Below are 18,666 nucleotides of genomic sequence, written 5' to 3'. Positions count from 1 at the left end.
CTCTCCAATTGATTTTGGTTAATTTTTATTTATTTAATTTTTAATTTAATTCATTTCCCTATCCACATTTGTTTGCAGGGGATTTACCTACATGTTGCTGCCTTTTGCAGCCCTCTAGCTCTTTCCTGGGCTGTTTTACAGCCTTTTTAGTGCCGAAAAGTTCGGGTCCCCATTGACTTCAATGGGGTTCGGGTTCGGGACGAAGTTCGGATCGGGTTCGGATCCCGAACCCGAACATTTCCGGGATGTTCGGCCGAACTTCTCGAACCCGAACATCCAGGTGTTCGCTCAACTCTAGTTGTTACGATAAAAAATGTCAGTTAAATATATCATATAGGAGACACACACAGCGATATTTGAGAAGTGAAATGAAGTTTATTGGATTTACAGAAAGTGTGCTATAATTGTTTAAACAAAATTAGGCAGGTGCATAAATTTGGGCACCACAAAAAAAAAATGAAATCAATATTTAGTAGATCCTCCTTTTGCATAAATTACAGCCTCTAAACGCTTCCTGTAGGTTCCAATGAGAGTCTGGATTCTGGTTGAAGGTATTTTGGACCATTCCTCTTTATAAAACATCTTTAGTTCATTCAGGTTTAATGGCTTCCTAGCATGGACAGCTCTCTTTAAGTCACACCACAAATTTTCAATTATTCAGGTCTGGGGACTGAGATGGCCATTCCAGAACGTTGTACTTGTTCCTCTGCATATATGCCTTAGTGGATTTTGAGCAGTGTTTAGGGTCATCATCTTGTTGAAAGATCAAGCCCCGGCACAGCTTCAGCTTTGTCACTGATTCCTGGACATTGGTCTCCAGAATCTGCTGATACTGAGTTGAATCCATGTGTCCCTCAACTTTGACAATATTCCCAGTCCTTCACTGGCCACACAGCCCCACAGCATGATGGAACCACCACCATATTTTACTGTAGGTAGCAGGTGTTTTTCTTGGAATGCTGTGTTCTTTTTCCTCTATGCATAACGCCCCTTGTTATGGCCAAATAACTAAATTTTAGTTTCATCAGTCCACAGCACCTTATTCCAAAATGAAGCTGGCTTGTCAAAATGTGCTTTAGCCCACCTCAAGCGGCACTTTTTGTGCTGCGGGCGGAGAAAAGGCTTCCTCTGCATCACTCTTGCATACAGCATCTCCTTGTGTAAAGTGCGCCGAATGGTTGAACGATGCAAGGTGACTCCATCTGCAGCAAGAAGATGTTGTAGGTCTTTTGTGCTGGTCTGTGGGTTGACTCTGACTGTTCTCACCATTCGTCGCTTCTGTCTATCCGAGATTTTTCTTGGTCTGTCACTTCGAGCCTTAACTTGAACTGATCCTGTGGTCTTCCATTTCCTCAATATGTTCCTAACTGTGGAAACCGACAGCTGAAATCTCTGAGACAGCTTTCTGTATCCTTCCCCTAAACCATGATGGTGAACAATCTTTGTCTTCAGGTCATTTGAGAGTTGTTTTGAGACCCCCATGTTGCTACTCTTCAGAGAAAATTAAATGAGGAGGGAAACTTACAATTGACCCCCTTAAATACTCTTTCTCATAATTGGATTCACCTGTGCATGTAGGTCAGGGGTCACTGAGCTTACCAAGCCAATTTGAGTTCCAATAATTAGTTCTAAAGGTTTTGGAATCAATAAAATGACAACAGTGCCCAAATTTATGCACCTGCCTAATTTTGTTTAAACAATTCTAGCACACTTTCTGTAAATCCAATAAACTTCATTTCACTTCTCAAATATCACTGGGTGTGTCTCCTATATGATATATTTAACTGACAATTTTTATCGTAACAACCAACGATTTATACAGGAAAATCATGACGATTAACAACGTTGCCCAAACTTTCGCACCCCACTGTATATATATATATATATAGTAAGGGGTTGCTCTTTCAAGCAGGGCGGTGGTGACAGATTCATTTGCAGACAACAGGATTAAAGTCCATATTGATGCTTTATTTTATGACACTCTGGCACTTTACAGGCAAACCCAGCTATAATTTACTAGGTACTAGGTAAGTTCCAGCACCACAAAATGAAAACCAAACAAAATAAACTCCTGCCTGTCTGGGCTCTGACTAATACAGATTAGTTTCTAGCTCACCTATTGAGCACAGGTCACACGCAGAGAATCCGGCGTCTCTATCCAGCAAGGCAGCAAGCTTCCTAAACTTCTTCCAGGCATAACTCTCCCAGACTGACAGCCTGGGATGTGCTTTTATTTCCCCCTAACGATCCCATCTGGCTACACTTGGGGATCTCTCAGGCTAGGGGAAAACCTGCCCTGGAATGGGGGGTGGACTGGGGAGGTCCTACTTCCAAACCTACCTTCCCAGTCCAAATAAAGTCCAGCCCTTGAACTTTTAACAAAACTGTCTCAGCAACCTACACCTTGAAAACACCTGAAACCACTTTAGCTTTTCTGGATTTTACTTACCTCACCCAGTTGAAGAACCTGGGTGAGATATACAACCCTTCCAAGACTTTTCCATGTACTTTACCACATATCTTCCCCATCTTATCCAGACTGGAGGTCTGGGCACTTTCAGCAAACATACAGTGTATCCTGGATAAAGCATCTGCATTTCCCTGCAATTTCCCCGGCCCATGCTCAACCTTGAAATAAAAATTTTGCAGGGAGAAAAACCACTTGGTCACTCTTGCATTTTTTTACTTGTTTTGTTTGGTAACATTTCCACGAGCACTCACGAGATTGCTCCATACCAAAGTTACTGTACCTCGACAAGTCCTACACATTTTGCTCAGATGGGGAAGCTTTCTCTTCCCCCGCTAACACCTGCAACGGAAAAGAGTCATCATCAACATGCATTTCACTTGAACTACTTAAAGGGAAGGCACTGATTCTGCAGGAGTTTCTTCACTGGCTGCAGAAGAGTCTTTCTTCTCCCATAATTTCCAAAACAGTGGGAAGTCACAGCCCAATTTTACATCATGCATATATCTTTTGACTAACCCGACATCATAAGTTACAGTCTCAGCCGGAGTTACCAGCTTAACCCGAGCCACCGGTTAGGACTTGGCATCCCCGTCGATGCAAAGCACATTTATGCTTTTGTCCGGCACATAATTCCCAGCCACGAAGCTGGCATGCACCAATGTGACCAGACTACCGGAATCCAAAAGAGCGCTGACAGAGCAGTCGTTTACCACCAGAGTACATATCTGCGGCTCAGTTTCTAGTCCTGGTGAGGCCGCACAAACTGGCACCGCATACAGCGACTGTCTCCGGCTAGCTCCATACTCCATGAGCTTTGAGGTAAGAGGGCAATGGGCATCAATGTGTCCCCGCTCATGGCACCTCCAGCACTGGAGCATCCCAGGTAACCTCAGCAGGAAGACCTCTCCAGGACCCAACTGCCCAGGGGACTCAGTGTTATGCCCACGCCCAAACTCTAGAGCCTTGATCCCTCTTGCACCCTTCCATACACCTACAACAACCAGAACTTTCTTACCCACAGATGACATGGGTATGATACTCCGGAGAGGTGTTGGTGCGGCAGGGACATCACGGAGGTAGTCCTTAGTTGCCAGGAATATTTCCACTAGGTTAATGAGCTGGTCAGCAGTTTTGGTGTCTCCTTGTCCGACCCACCGCTGTAGCTCTGCAGGGAGGGCTCTGAAATAGCAATCCACCACTACTTTCTCCACAATCTAAGCCGGTGTAAATGGCCAGGGTTCCAGCCACTTCCTTTCAAGATAGATGAGGTCATACATCTGAGATCGGGCAGGCTTGTCCATGGTGTAGCTACACGTGTGGACGCTCCGGGCAGTGATGGACGAACATCGGCCGGGATCGGCCGGGATGGTTTGCGAACGCGATCGCACGAAAGCGATCAAATGTTCGCGAACCGCAAGTTTGCGGCAGGCCCTATTCACTTTAATTGCAGATGAACCTGAAAGACCTTCAGCTCATATTTGCAGCCACCAAATACTTAGTAGAAGTGCACAAATAGTCCCACAAGATGGACAGTGACATGCTAGAGGGGGAATCAATGACAAAAAGTCCAACAAAAGATATGTGTCTTAATCAGGGGACATTTTTATGCATCTTAAAGGGAAATTCTCTGAAATGTGCCCTGTCAGAGCCTAGAATTTTTTTTTTTAGGCCATGGGAGTACGGGTCTTAAAAATTTGGAATTCACCTGACATAAAAGAAATTCTGATTATGTGGCTCGAGGTACATTATGCAGTCAATGGATAAAAATTTTACTGTAGGCCACTGGACTACAGGTCCCAAACATTATGCATCCACCGGACAGAAAAGATGAAGTGATTATGTGGCTGGAGGTATATTACACGATGGATATCAATTTTATTGCAGGCCAATATAAATACAGGTCAAATACATATGATTTAAAAGAACAAAAAATATAAAATTTTATTAAAAAACAAAATCCCCCTCTTGAAAAAAAAACTAATGATAATAGTTGAAATTCGATAACATGTGTTCGTCACTGGTGAATTCTTCTGAGGCCGCAACAATTATTCATTCACCGTACAGAAAAGAAGTATGTGGCTGGAAGTAGATTACACGGTCATTGGATATCAATTTTCCAGGAGGCCAATGTACTACAGGCCCCAAAAATTATGCATTCAGTGTACAAAAAAGAACAAGTATGTGGCTGGAGGTAGATTACACGGTCATTGGATATCAATTTTACAGCAGGCCAATGGACTACAGGCCCAAAAATAATGCAGTCAGCGTACAGAAAAGAACAAGTATGTATGTGGCCGGAGGTATATTACACAGTCAATGGATATCAATTTTACTGCAGGCCAGTACAAATACAGGTCAAATATATATCTTTAAAAGAACTAAAAATATAAAATTTGATTTAAAACATGGCTAACAAAATCCCCCCTCTTGAAAAAAAACAACTAATGATAATAGTTGAAATTCGATTACACGTGGTCGTCACAATTATTAATTCAGTGTACAGAAAAGAAAAATTTGGATATCAATTTTCCAGCAGGCCTATGGACTACAGGTCCCAAAAATTATGCATTATGCTTACATAAAAGAACAAGTATGTACAGTAATTATGTGGTGTGAGGATTTGCTCTGGTAGGCAGGGTAAGCGGACGCAGAACAGAAACAAAACAAGTTCATAAATCAAAATGTCAGTGTTTATTTCATACAAAAGGCAAAAGAAAAACTACTTATAACTTACTAGGATGGAAGAATTCCCCTCCAGCTAAATTCACCAAACCCCATTACTTACCAATAACCACACTGACACCTTCTTGCTTTGTAAAATGACCATTACGGCCAACTTTATTATACACACAAATAATAATAATAACAACACTTTAATACATCCTTCAACATTATGAGCCACTATACCATAACACGGATCCTGGAGGGCAACCCCAACAAGCGGTATCTTCCGTAACCATCTCTCCTTATACTTCAAAGTTACCCTTGGCCGCAATCACCGACCCAAGGGCACCACATCCTTGAAGTATCCAAGTATCTCCTCCTGTAGGCCTTTTAGCCCAAACAGGAGCCCTATCCTCGGCATTCACAAACCACATGAGATACAGGCTCCAACATGTCCTGCATTTCTTAAACCATTGTATTGCTCCCCCAGGATCTCATATCAATCAGCCACCAGAAGACCACCGGTGACACCTCACCTGTGGGCGTCCTGCCACACCCTCAAAGTAGTCTCCAACCCCTCCTGAATACCTAAGGCCCACATATCAATCCCCACATCGTTAAGGTGCACGCCATCAGACCGCAAGAATTGAGGCGACGCCGCCTCCAATTCCCGATGACGAAACACCACGCCACCTTGCCTGCAAACAAAACGCCCCACCTCCTTGCTTAACTTCGCCCGAGCCTTGTTAATCCTTTCCACTGACCTTGCAAAATGCCAACTACTCCTCGCCACCACCTCCGACCAGACCACCAGCAAATCCGGAAAATCTGATAACAAATGCAATACGTCCAACTTAATGTCCCGAATCACGTCCCGCGACAGACGTACCCCCAAACCATTGCCACCCACATGCAAAACCAAAACATCAGGCGGGCGATCCAACAGGACGTTCATATGGATTTCAGGCAAAACCCGCCCCCAGAGAAGCCCCCTTATACCAATCCACCGGACTTGCAATTCCTCCATCAAAAAACCCAATTGATGGCCGTTCCGCCAAACGTCAGCTCGCAAAGCCCCCCAGTAGACGTATGAATGCCCAAAAATCCATGCCAGACAAGGAGCCGTCCCTGCAACAAAACAAACAAAGTCGAAATAAAACAAACCGTCACTGCCAACTCCAACCACACAAATAATCCAATGAAACAATTCCACCCTCAAACATTATAAGAGATGAGGCATAACATAGGAACGGAAACAATCAGACTCCCACTGCCCTATACGCTTTATAACCTCCTCTCCAAGCCCCCACCTGGAAGCCTCAGTCGCGTCCCCGATCCTAAAGGAGTAAGATGCAAAATCCTTAGCCGGAAGACCCGCGGCCAACAAACATCTCCTAAAAACAGCCACAAACTGAAACCGAGACAAACACAAACCATCCACATGAACCAGCGACTCACCCGGAACGCCCGGACGCAATGTCAAAAATTTCCTGACACACCGCACCGGGCAAACAACCGACTCCGCAAGCGGCTTAAGCTGCAAAACCACACCCTTACCCACCTGATCCGTCTTAGACTTACGGAGCAAACATCTCAAAGCACCATCCACCAGCACAACGTCCTCCCACAACAAACCGCCCCCACTCGTGCGACTTGCAGCCACCAACTCCGAAATCCGAAAAGCCCGAAAAAAGCCAATGCAAACGCCGCCCTAAACAGACACGCCTCGTACGCCGACCTACAAACCGACCCCGCCTCCTTCCACAGCAACTGCAACACTGCAAAAGAAACCGGCCTCTGACTATCCTTTCGCACCACACTACGACGGTAACCCTTCAAGGCCTGCCGCACCATAAAACACCTAGACATGTCGGCCAAGCCCCTCAAGTGCAACCAGAAAGCGACAGCCCCATTGGCAAGATGCGATACCCGCTTGAGCCGGACCTTCTTTGCCTTCCGCAAAAACACCACGTCATCCAACAAACCAGACACCTTATCAACAGGCAAACGACAATCCATGACTACACTGTCAATCTCAATCCCTAAAAACTTTATAACCGTGGAGGGGCCCTCAGTCTTATCAGCCGCCAGTGGAATCCCAAAACGCGCCGCCACCCTCTCCATGTTTTCGTCACCCTCTCCAATGTCCGTTTTCGCAAGTAGGGCGCCCTGCCCAAAACGTCGCACCCACCACACTGCTTCATCAAAAGACGTGTACGAAACTGAGCACAGCTCATCCGCTATACCATCATTCACCGACCCACCCAGCGGATAGGACAGATGATGAATAAGCCGAAAATTATTAGGCTCCTTCTTAGGAACCAAACCCAAAGGAGAAACCCACAAATCCGGCAAAGGACACTCCACAAAGGGGCCCACAACCCTGCCAGCAGCAATCTCCCCCGCAATCTTGTCCCTAACCACTGCCGGATGGCGCAACGCCGAAGACAAATTCCGCAAAGCCCGATTCACACCAACCAAACCGCATGGAATCACAAAACCCTCGGTAAACCCCGCCAATAACAACTGCGCAGCCTCCTTATTTGGATACATCCTTAAATATGGCTCCATCTCAGCCACCCTTTCCCCGCTTAAAACATAGCGACAAGCTATGGGAACCGCCGCAGCACTCGTGCTTGTACCGGCAGTCGGACAAGAACCTGCAATGTCCCTCGTTGTACTGCCAACAACAACCCCTCCTATTTCCCCCAGAGGACTCCGAGGCCGAGCCACCCCAGGCCCCCACACGAAAGGTGCTGAGGACCCCCCCAACGAATACTAGGCCTGACCGCCTTCCGCTGCCGGAACTGCTCGTCGTACCTAAGCCACGCCACACCCCCATACGTCCGATGCGCCTCACCGATAGCATCCATATAACAGAAGAGTGCAGAGCAGTGCTCTGGCGCCTTCTCCCCCACTACGCTAGCCTGAATTGCAAAGGCCTGAAGCCAATTTTGAAAGGTACGTGGAATCAGCCTATACCGCCTCCTTTCTTCCTCCTCCTTCTTACTCTCATCCGGCTTACCCCTATCCAAATTAAACTTCTCCAATGGAAGCAACGAAAAAATTTCCACATATTCATCCCTCCATATCTTTTCTTTAATCTCCTGCTTCAAGTGAGCCCCCAGCGGCCCCTCAAAACACACATAAATCTCGCCCTTAGCCGCGTCCGCCAACCGAACACCATCACCCACGTCGCCCCCAACCCTTGCTACCACACCGGACCCAGCTGCCTGGGTACCCACCGCAACGCCGTCCTCACCAACCCCCGCAGAACTCCGCGCCGGCCCCTGCTCCTGCTCCAAAGCCTATACCGGAGCCCAGACTGGCACCGGAGACGCCCCAGACCCAGAACCCAAGCGAGACAACAACAACAACATACCGGACAATACCTCCCGCACTAAGACATCAGAACCCCCCACAGTATTAACAACAGAACCCCCACCGCCCACAACATGACACTGACCCGCCGATCTCTCACCTGGCCGTCCCCGGATAACATCACCGGCAGCCGCGGAACTCCTCCCAGACGTCATCAGCGGAGTAGTCAACCTGCACGGCACGGCCTCCTCCCCAAAGGAACTTCCATAGCGCCTGCCGCCGAATCTCCACACGGCTCCACCTCCCCTTCCTCCAATGGCGACAGCTCCAAATCACTCTGCACCGCAGGTGACCGTCATCCATGAAATCCTGCGCCGCACCGGCCACCACACGAGGCCGCACATCCTCCTCTTCCAACAATCCCATCATCACTTGCTCTTCAGCATGAGCGCTGAAAACCGCGTCCTGCTTTAAGACATCAGGGGGCGGAGCCACCACCATGGCCCCCTCCACGCTGCCATGACGCCGACCCACCGCCAGGGGCCGCGCCGCATGCTCCGCACTTTCCCTTCCTCCACGCCAGACCTCAACGCCATGCTCACCAGAAGGCCCAGGCTGCCAGACGGCCCGACCGCACCGCCCCTCCAAACAGCAGGTAAGGCCTCAAGGGTTTGCTCCCCACGCCAGACCGCACCAGGGAAGACACCCGCACGTCCACGATCTCTGCCTCTAGTCGCCGGGGAGACGGGACCGGGATCAGCCCGGCCCTCTCCCATCGCTGCACCACACACAGACGAGTTCCTCCCGCTGCGCCTGGGTGCAGCGCTGGGCACCGACACCGCAAATCGCAGTGGAGGATTCACAGGGGGACTCCGGAGACGCCAACGCACTCGGGGGGTGGACTCCGGACTCCAGACGCTCAGGGGGGAACGACCTCCTAGCCCTGTAGGGACGCGCCGCCACCGCCGCCTCGGAAGAAGGGATAAGAGCCGCCTGAATGGTCTCCTGCAGGCGCTCCGCACCATGCTCCTGTACCGCAGCCCTGACCGCCGCCAAAAGGTCCTCCAGAGATGACATCTTGCCACTAAAACACTCTGCCTTCCACTGGCGACTGCCTCACAAACCACTCCCCCAAACCCTATATACTGCTTGCGAAAATACTACTCCTCCCCCAGCAAGCTTCTTAAACTTAACCCCTTCCTAGCCTGAGGTCTTCCCCCCAAGTCAATGCGCACTCCGCTATGTCTGCGCCTCGCTCCATTGCTGTTAATACAGTCTTGGTGTTAAATTCACACAATGCAAAGTCCATAGAACAGTCACGTCACCTTTTTAGCCGTTTTATCCCAGGCAGTTTACAGCAGGCTTTAGGGGGCCTGTTTCTCAGCGTGCAGCCCTAATGCGGCTCTCAGCCTTCCAGCACAACACAGCACAGCACCATGCTTTAGATCCCAATACAGAGAATAAGCTACTGAGCCCAGCTGTCTATTTAAAGGACAGCCAGGTGCTGCCAAAACCCGGGCAGGCACTTAAACTCCGGTCCGGTATTTGATCTCACCTGGCTGGAAATCAGCCCAGCCGCCCATGTTGGGAGGAAAATACCTGCCTTTCCCAAACAAAACACTTTGCTATGTCACATACCACCCCCGCCCCCTTTGTTCAACCCTGAGGGGGTGAACACACGCCAGACAGTGTGCCTGGGACAGGGCATCCGCGTTTTCCTTTAACCGGCCTGCCCTGTGTTCTACTGTAAACTTAAAATTTTGCAAGTACAAGAACAATCTGGTGACCCAAGCATTGCACTCTTTGGCCTAGCTCATCCACTTAAGAGGGGAGTGGTGGGTCACCAGATGGAACTTTCTCTCCAACAGATAATAGCGGAGAGAATCGAGTGCCCACTCGATGGCCAGGCACTCTCTCTCCACTATACTGTATCGGTACTGTAAATGACAATATCATCCAGGTAAGCTGAGGCATAACGTTGATGTGGACGAAGCACAATGTCCATTAGACGTTGAAAAGTGGCAGGGGTGCCATGCAGACCGAAGGGTAACACCTTATATTGGTACAGCCCCTCTGGTGTAATGAAGGCAGTTTTCTCTTTGGCAGCCTTCATCTAGCGTACATGCCAGTACCCTTTGGTGAGGTCCACACGAGGCATGGGATATGCATCGAATTTAGATATTTCGTTCAGCTTATGAAAATCGTTACAAAACTGTAACGTCCCGTCCGGCTTGGGTATTAAGACTATAGAACTAGCCCACTCACTTTTAGACTCCTCGATGACATCTAGCCGCAGCATGAGCTGCACTTCCTCCAAGATAACTTGTCGCCCTTGGGTACCTGGTATGGATTTAATCAGACTGTTGCCTGAGGCTCAGTGACAATGTCATGCTGGATTGTGGAAGTGCGTCCAGGGAGGTCCGAGAACACATCTGTGTTCCGACTAACGAACTCCCTGGTCTCCTGAGCCTGTTCAGAGGAGAGGCTGTCAGCAATTTTTACTGTGGCAACTGCTTCCCTTGCATCAGACAGAGGGGCCGGTACCTCTTCTAGAAAACCTGGCCGCGGGCTATCTTCAGTACAGGTCTCCCTATCTTTCCAAGGTTTAAGTAAATTAACATGGTAAACCTGCTCTGCCTTCCGCCATCCTGGCTGGTGTACCTGGCAATTTACCTCTCCAACTTTCTCGAGTACCTTGTATTGCCCCTGCCATCTAGCCAGGAACTTACTGTCCACGGTCAGTACCAGAACCAAAACCCGATCACCCGGATTAAATATCCGGATCCGAGCCTGCCTATTATTGATCCGGCTCTGGGCTCACTGAGCGGCCTTCATATGCTCCCAGACAAGAGGCAAAACTCCAGGGCCCTTTTATGCAGAGTAGGTTGCTGTTCCCACGCCTCTTTGGCCAAGTCCAACAGACCTCGAGGATGTCTGCCATAAAGCAATTCAAAGGGCGAGAACCCAGTAGAAGCCTGGGGTACCTCTCGCACACAGCGAACATGAGATAGGGCAGAAGAAGGTCCCAATCCTTCCCATCTTTAGACACCACCCTTTTTAAAATAGTTTTTAGAGTTTTGTTAAACCTTTCAACCAGTCCGTCCGTTTGCGGATGGTACACGGACGTCCGTAACTGTCTGATATGCAGCAATTTACAGAGTTCCCTCATTGTCTTGGACATAAAATGGGTCACCTGGTCAGTCAGAACCTCTTTAGGTAGCCCCACTCGAAAGAGGCAGTAGCAGTGGACAAGGAGGAATTAGCCGAGGAGGAGACAAAGGATGGAGTATAAGGAGAAGAAGAAGAGGCAGGCCTGCATGCAATCCGTGACGGTAACAGCAAATCCACTCGGGTCCCATGGGTTGCATGCTTGACAGCTGTCAGAAGGTTCACCCAGTGGGTAGTAAAAGTTATGTATCTTCCCAGCCCGTGTTTGCTAGACCACGTGTCTGTGGTCAGATGTACCTTGGCACCAACACTGTGTGCCAGAGATACATTGAGATACATTGATGCTGAACGTGGCCATATAGCTCTGGGATGCCCTTCTGGGAGAAATATTTAATTCCGGGGACCTTCCATTGCGGTGTGCCAATGGACACAAATTTTCTAAAGCTCTCCAAGTCCACCAGTTTAAATGGCAGTAGTTGGCGGGCTAGCAGTTCCAACAAGCCAGCAGTCAGCCATTGGGCAAGAGGGTTATCCGGCGTCATCATCTTTTTTATGCTCGAATATTTGGGCCATGGAAGCCTGCCTTTTTCCAGATGAATGCGATGACCACACTGTGGAAGGTTGAGTGGAGGACAAATGGGAGGAGAGAGGAAAAGAGGCAGGACGTGGAGCGCCAGGAGTGTGGCTTTGTGGGATCTGACGGTGTTGCTCCCACTGGGCTTGGTGATGGGAGGACAGGTGCCTTCTTAAGGCGGTTGTCCCTGGGTGAGTGTTGGGTTTACCGCGACTTATGCATTGACAGCACAGGCTGCAGACGGCAACACTATTGTCAGCAGCTGACACGTGAAAAAAAGCCCATAATGCGGAGCCATGTGACGGCGTCCTGGGAGCGCCAGATGTGACAGTGCATGGTGGACGGCTCGCTCCAGATACATTAGCAGTCTGCTTTTTATCTCCTGTGCACTGTAAGTTTTGCCTTCTTCTCCATCTTCTCCTACCTATCTGCCGCTCCGTCTCTCCCTCTGAACTCCTCTCCTCTTCCTCTCTTGTGGGCACCCACTTGATGTCCATCAACACATCATCATTGTCACCTTCACCACCACTGACATTAGAGATCTTGGAGTAGGCAGCAAAAGCGGGGACGACCCTCCTTGGGCTGATCTAGGTACTGTCGTCAGACTGCTGGGTGGCGACCGTTGATACCGCCTCTTCCTGATCCGATGCCAAGAATGGCTGCGCATCGGTAAGGTCTTGGAATGGATGGGAAAATAATTCATCTGACTCAAGCGGAGAGGATATGGTGATGGTGGTGGCATTGGTGTCTTTGGGGATGTACACAGCAGAGAGTGAAGAGGGTGCAGATAGAGAGGATGAGGAGGGTACAGAAGCGGAAGGCTGGGGGAGCCATTCAACTAAGTCTGGTGCGTCCTTTGAAGTAATCACACGCACCTTCTGCAACTTCCCACTTAGGCTCCGGCCTGTTGCACCTGTCCGACCCCTACCACCCCTGCGGAATGGCCTGCTTCTTCCTCTGCCTGTCATTTTCAAAATGACCCTGTGACAAAAGTCCCTATAGAAGAGCAGTATTTGGGGAAGAAGGTATATCACACCCCTGCCTCAATGTGTTTTTTTGGGGTGCAACTGGTATATCACACCAGTAGAAATGATTTATTTCAATAGCGTTTGTCACTATGTGTAGCTGCGGTAACCCAGCAAAACCGCAAACAAATGTGGCACTACCTAAATGCACTATATAGAAAGTATATTATTGATATATAACACCCCTGCTTCAATCATTTTTTGGGGGGAACAACTGGTATATCACACCAGTAGAAATTATTTGATCCAATAGCGTTTGTCACTCTGTGTAGCTGCAGTATCGCAGCAGAACCGCACACAACTGCTGCACAATACAAATGCACTATAATATACTTTCTATGTTAGAAAGTATATTATAAGTATATTACACCCTTCAGTAAGTCACACCTATCGATAACTCACCTATACGAGTCCTTAAAAAGACTTTTGTGTCCCTATTAGCTAGCATTTGGTGTCCCTAACAGTGTGTTCCTGCTCCACACAGCAATCTCTCGCTACACTGGCAAAAGACTGAATATAAAATGGCATCCAGATTGGGTTTATTTATAAGGTAGAGGGTATGCCTATGTGCTGAAACGTCTCAATTGGCAGTCCTATACCACAAGATGGATGTGTCATGGGTCAAAGTTCTTCATAATGTAAAAGAATATGGCACCAGTGGACATCGTCATATGTTCACCTGTTCGGCGAAACTGAGAACGAGTAAAGTTCGCCGTGAAACAACTGCCTGGCAAACTGCAAGGCCATCTCTAGTCGCAATTTGCAGTATTCAGTTAGCAGTAACTATTTGCAGATTGGTTGAGTATGATCTGGTATGGTTGTATACAATGTGGATTGCCATATGGAATTTGAATGGTTGCAATTGGTGGAACAGTAAGTAAACACATATATAACTAGTTCAGTATACAGTTCTAATCACTATATTAACAGTAGGAACATTATATAACTGTTTTAAAATTCCTATTTTGGCCTCTTACTTCCATAAAACACAGTTCTTAGTGTAGTGATTGTCTGTTCAGTTCCTCTCCTTTTGTGTATAATGATTCCAGCAGCTCCTACTAGTGCAATTTACCACACAAACTGTTTGTGAGGCTGGCTGTAATTGGTCAAAACGCCTGGGCTGTGTGAGGATAGCTAGGATTGGTCAAGACTCCTACCAAGCAACAACAGTTTAACTCTATGCTTTCTGTTGTTTCTGCTGTGTCATTGAGCTTACCTCACATTCATATAATGAATCTTAAAGGCAAATTATCTTTTCTGCTTCTGTGAACACATCATGTTTGTTATATATATCCAAAACATGAAGTCACTGTAAATAACTCTGCTTTTGTCTTTAACACAAAAACATAGATACGGTATTAAGGTTATTGGCAGGTCTAGCTGTATAAACATATAAGCTATGTTAGCAACCTAGGACAGGTCTTAGCTGGCCAGCTACACCCCACTCCATATAGAGCATGAGATATAGCTTAATTACAAATGCCCTAAAGTAAATATTATTGAATCTGCCTGGACTCAAAGTGGCGAGTGGCTCACCTTAGGCCCCTGACCACAGTACCACCAGTACTGCCCTGACGGCAGCCACTATATATGCATTGTGGGGTTTCACTCTGGTAGATAGGGTAAGCGGACACAGTACAGAGGCAAAATACAAGATCTTAACTCAAACTTCATTGTTTATTCACACTTGAGGCAGTTGCAAAAAACAACATGTCACTTTGCAGTCTTTGGTGTTAATTCACACACAAATGGAAAGTACAATTTGCACAGAACAACATGTCACTTTGCAGTCTTTGGTGTTAATTCACACACAATGGAAAGTTCATATTGTACAAGTCACCTTGTTGGCAGTTCTGCCTCCAGTAGTCCACAGCAGGCTTTAGGGGGCCTGTTTCCCCTGCACATGGATCTCAGCCCTCCAGTCCGGCACAAAACCTCAGATCCCAACACAGAGACTCAGCTGCTGAGCCCAACTGTCTATTTAAGGACAGCTAGGTGCTGCTAAAACCCAGACCGGCACTTAAACTTTGGTCCAGTATTTGACCTCATGTTGGGAGGAAAATACCCGCCTTCCCAGACAAAACCCCTTGCTGTGTCACAGCATATATATTTCTCTTGATTTATACATATATATATATATATATATATATATATACACACTCACCTAAAGAATTATTAGGAACACCATACTAATACGGTGTTGAACCCCCTTTTGCCTTCAGAACTGCCTTAATTCTACATGGCATTGATTCAACAAGGTGCTGATAGCATTCTTTAGAAATTTTGGCCCATATTGATAGGATAGCATCTTGCAGTTGATGGAGATTTGAGGGATGCACATCCAGGGCACGAAGCTCCCGTTCCACTACATCCCAAAGATGCTCTATTGGGTTGAGATCTGGTGACTGTGGGGGCCATTTTAGTACAGTGAACTCATTGTCATGTTCAAGAAACCATTTTTCCAGTCTTCAACAGTCCAATTTTGGTGAGCTCGTGCAAATTGTAGCCTCTTTTTCCTATTTGTAGTGGAGATGAGTGGTACCCGGTGGGGCTTTCTGCTGTTGTAGCCCATCCGCCTCAAGGTTGTGCGTGTTGTGGCTTCACAAATGCTTTGCTGCATACCTCGGTTGTAACGAGTGGTTATTTCAGCTCTTCTATCAGCTTGAATCAGTCGGCCCATTCTCCTCTGACCTCTAGCATCAACAAGGCATTTTCACCCACAGGACTGCCGCATACTGGATGTTTTTCCCTTTTCACACCATTCTTTCTAAAATCTAGAAATGGTTGTGCGTGAAAATTCCAGTAACTGAGCAGATTGTGAAATACTCAGACCGGCCCGTCTGGCACCAACAACCATGCCACGGTCAAAATTGCTTAAATCACCTTTCTTTCCCATTCTGACATTCAGTTTGGAGTTCAGTAGATTGTCTTGACCAGGACCACAACCCTACATGCATTGAAGCAACTTCCATGTGATTATTGACTAGATAATCGCATTAATGAGAAATAGAACAGGTGTTCCTAATAATTGTTTAGGTGAGTGTATATATATATATATATATATATAAAAATGGAAAAATGTGGCAGCACCAAAACATAACAGTATAGCGGGTGCTATGTCCAGGGTTATCACTGCTTACCCAACATTTGTATGTAGAAATGGACAGCACATCCAGTAGAGAATTGTATTCAAAAATTTTTATTCAGCCACAGTGGCACAAGAGGCGACGTTTCGGCTCAAAATCCTGAGCCTTTCTCAAGCATAAAGACATAAGTATATTAAGTATATATATTATGTATTGTGGCAGTGCAGATGCCAGAGAGCCATATGAGGGCAATTTAAATGGTGTATCTCACCCAGAGGAAGTGAGAACAAGAAAGACTTGGGAAATAGGTTTCTCCCTCTGTGTGTATCAGCCAGGCTGTTAATGAGATGTAATATAATTAGCAGCCAGTTGAGGAGATCAGGTAAATGTCGTCTGAACTCTTTTAGCAGGGCTCCCAGCCTGGGGAGAAAATCAGACTGTGCCAAGGCCTATAAGAGCCAATACCCTCTAACCCTGTGTGGGGTAGGCACTGATTTGTGTTTTGGGGAGCTGGGTGGTATACCTAGATCCAGATAGAGAGGGAAAAATACTGTGTAGTTAGTGGCCAGACGGCGTATTATTTATGTATCACGTCTGAGATGGCAGGTAACAAACGTGCGGTACAGAGGGGAGGGAAGAGGAGTATCCTTTCACTAGGGAGAGGGAGTAGTGGTGACCCCTAGCTTGCTTGGCAGTGGCACCTGGCTGCCTTGACGTCCCTAGATGGGCTGCTAACCCATACGTCGATCACGTGCCTACCCTGAAATAAACCCTAGGTAATGAATAGGGTGGTTGGGGCACTAGTCCTCACCACTGACACCTAGGGTAACAACAGGGAAAGGACAAACAACACAAACATCACAAACAATCCCCGACGGGAGACAACAACAACAGGAGTGGTTCGGAGATCCAACAGCTCCAGTTCCAATGGCTCCACAGCAACAGTTGTCCACCTGAGGTCAGAATAAAAGATCTGGAAGGAAGGTCTATATCTGGCAACGATGGAAGCAGAAAGGGGGAATATATAGTAGCTGGGAGTGGCTGACAGAAAACAGCTGAAAGGAAAAGCTACAGATTCCTAAATGGGACAAAAAGGATCGCACAGGAAAACCTGGAACGGAATCTATTCTCTGCATTAGGTTATGGAACGATCTCTTGAGAAACCTAGCGCGTAGCCACTCGCTGCGACCTTCTGACCCCAGGTTAAAGAAACTGTATTTTTTTATCTCCAAATTTAAAAAGGTAAAACTTTGGAGGTTTGTTTGCAGGATGAGTGGTATTTTTTAATTATACCGTTTTGGGGTAAATATATATATTTTTTTCTTTTTTAACAAAAAAAACTGCAATTCTGATATTGTTTTGGGATTTTATTCTCACAGGGATCATCATGTGGCATAAAGGACATGTTTTCTTTACCAAAATACCAGACTTATGTAGTTTTTTCGGTTAAGGCTGAGTTCACATCACCATTTAGCTTTTTGTTCTTCTGATCTGTTCTTCATTAAACAGATCCTGTTGCATCAGTTGTTATCCGTTTGAGCCATTTCCGTCTGAGATAAAAAAAATTTAGACGGAAACAAAAGTACTGCATGCAGGCCTTTTTTTTGTCGTCTAAAAAAACGGATCACAGACGGAAATGGTTCAATTAGATGACAACTGATGCAACAGGATCCGTTTTTTTACTGGATCCTGTTTTTTTTTTTTCTCTCTCTCTTTTCTTCTGACGGATCAATAGAACGGAAAGCTAAACAGTGATTTGAACTCAGCCTAAGTTTTGGTATACTTTACAAAATAATTTGTTTCTGTGTTTTAGCATTCAGAGACCAGGAAGCAACATTTTAATGCTTCTATCAACATAAGACAATCGTTGCTACTCGACAGGGTACATATTGACCTCTTGTATATTTGTTTAGTGGTGGAATGAACAGAATCAGCAATTTGGGCTTTTCTGTTTTTTTTTTTTTTTTAAATTTATCAAACAGAAGAACGTTATGGATGCATTATTCTTTCCAAAAATATTTTTCTCTAATTTGTGGCTGAGTTGTCCAGAAAACTAAATTCATTTCAAAGCGTCTAAAATGAAATATGAAGCAACTTAAAAACAATATTTTTAATTCTATGTGTGAGCTTTTAATCCTTTCATGTCAATGTATGTGTCTCCATGACTGCAGGCTATAAACTATAAAATTATTCTTCTGTCTACATTTTTCTATTTTAGATGTGCTGAAACAATTAGAAACGCAAGTGCACAGATATACCCTATGATGAATGACAGTCATCCATGATATTATCAGGGAATCTCAATTCCTAGTAAGTTCCCTGCCTTTAGAACACAAAGGACATATCAAACCATTTTAA

General features: G+C 46.5%; 1 protein-coding gene across 9 annotated transcripts in view; it reads right to left on the bottom strand.

The window, feature by feature from the left end:
• LOC122923205 (pulmonary surfactant-associated protein D-like) overlaps positions 1 to 18,666 on the bottom strand; it is a 104,373-nt gene that overhangs the window by 24,286 nt on the left and 61,421 nt on the right. The window lies entirely within an intron of this gene.

The sequence above is a fragment of the Bufo gargarizans genome, unplaced genomic scaffold, assembly GCF_014858855.1.
Source record: "Bufo gargarizans isolate SCDJY-AF-19 unplaced genomic scaffold, ASM1485885v1 original_scaffold_1350_pilon, whole genome shotgun sequence".
Lineage (NCBI taxonomy): Eukaryota > Metazoa > Chordata > Amphibia > Anura > Bufonidae > Bufo > Bufo gargarizans.
This window is presented reverse-complemented; position numbering and strand designations above follow the sequence as displayed.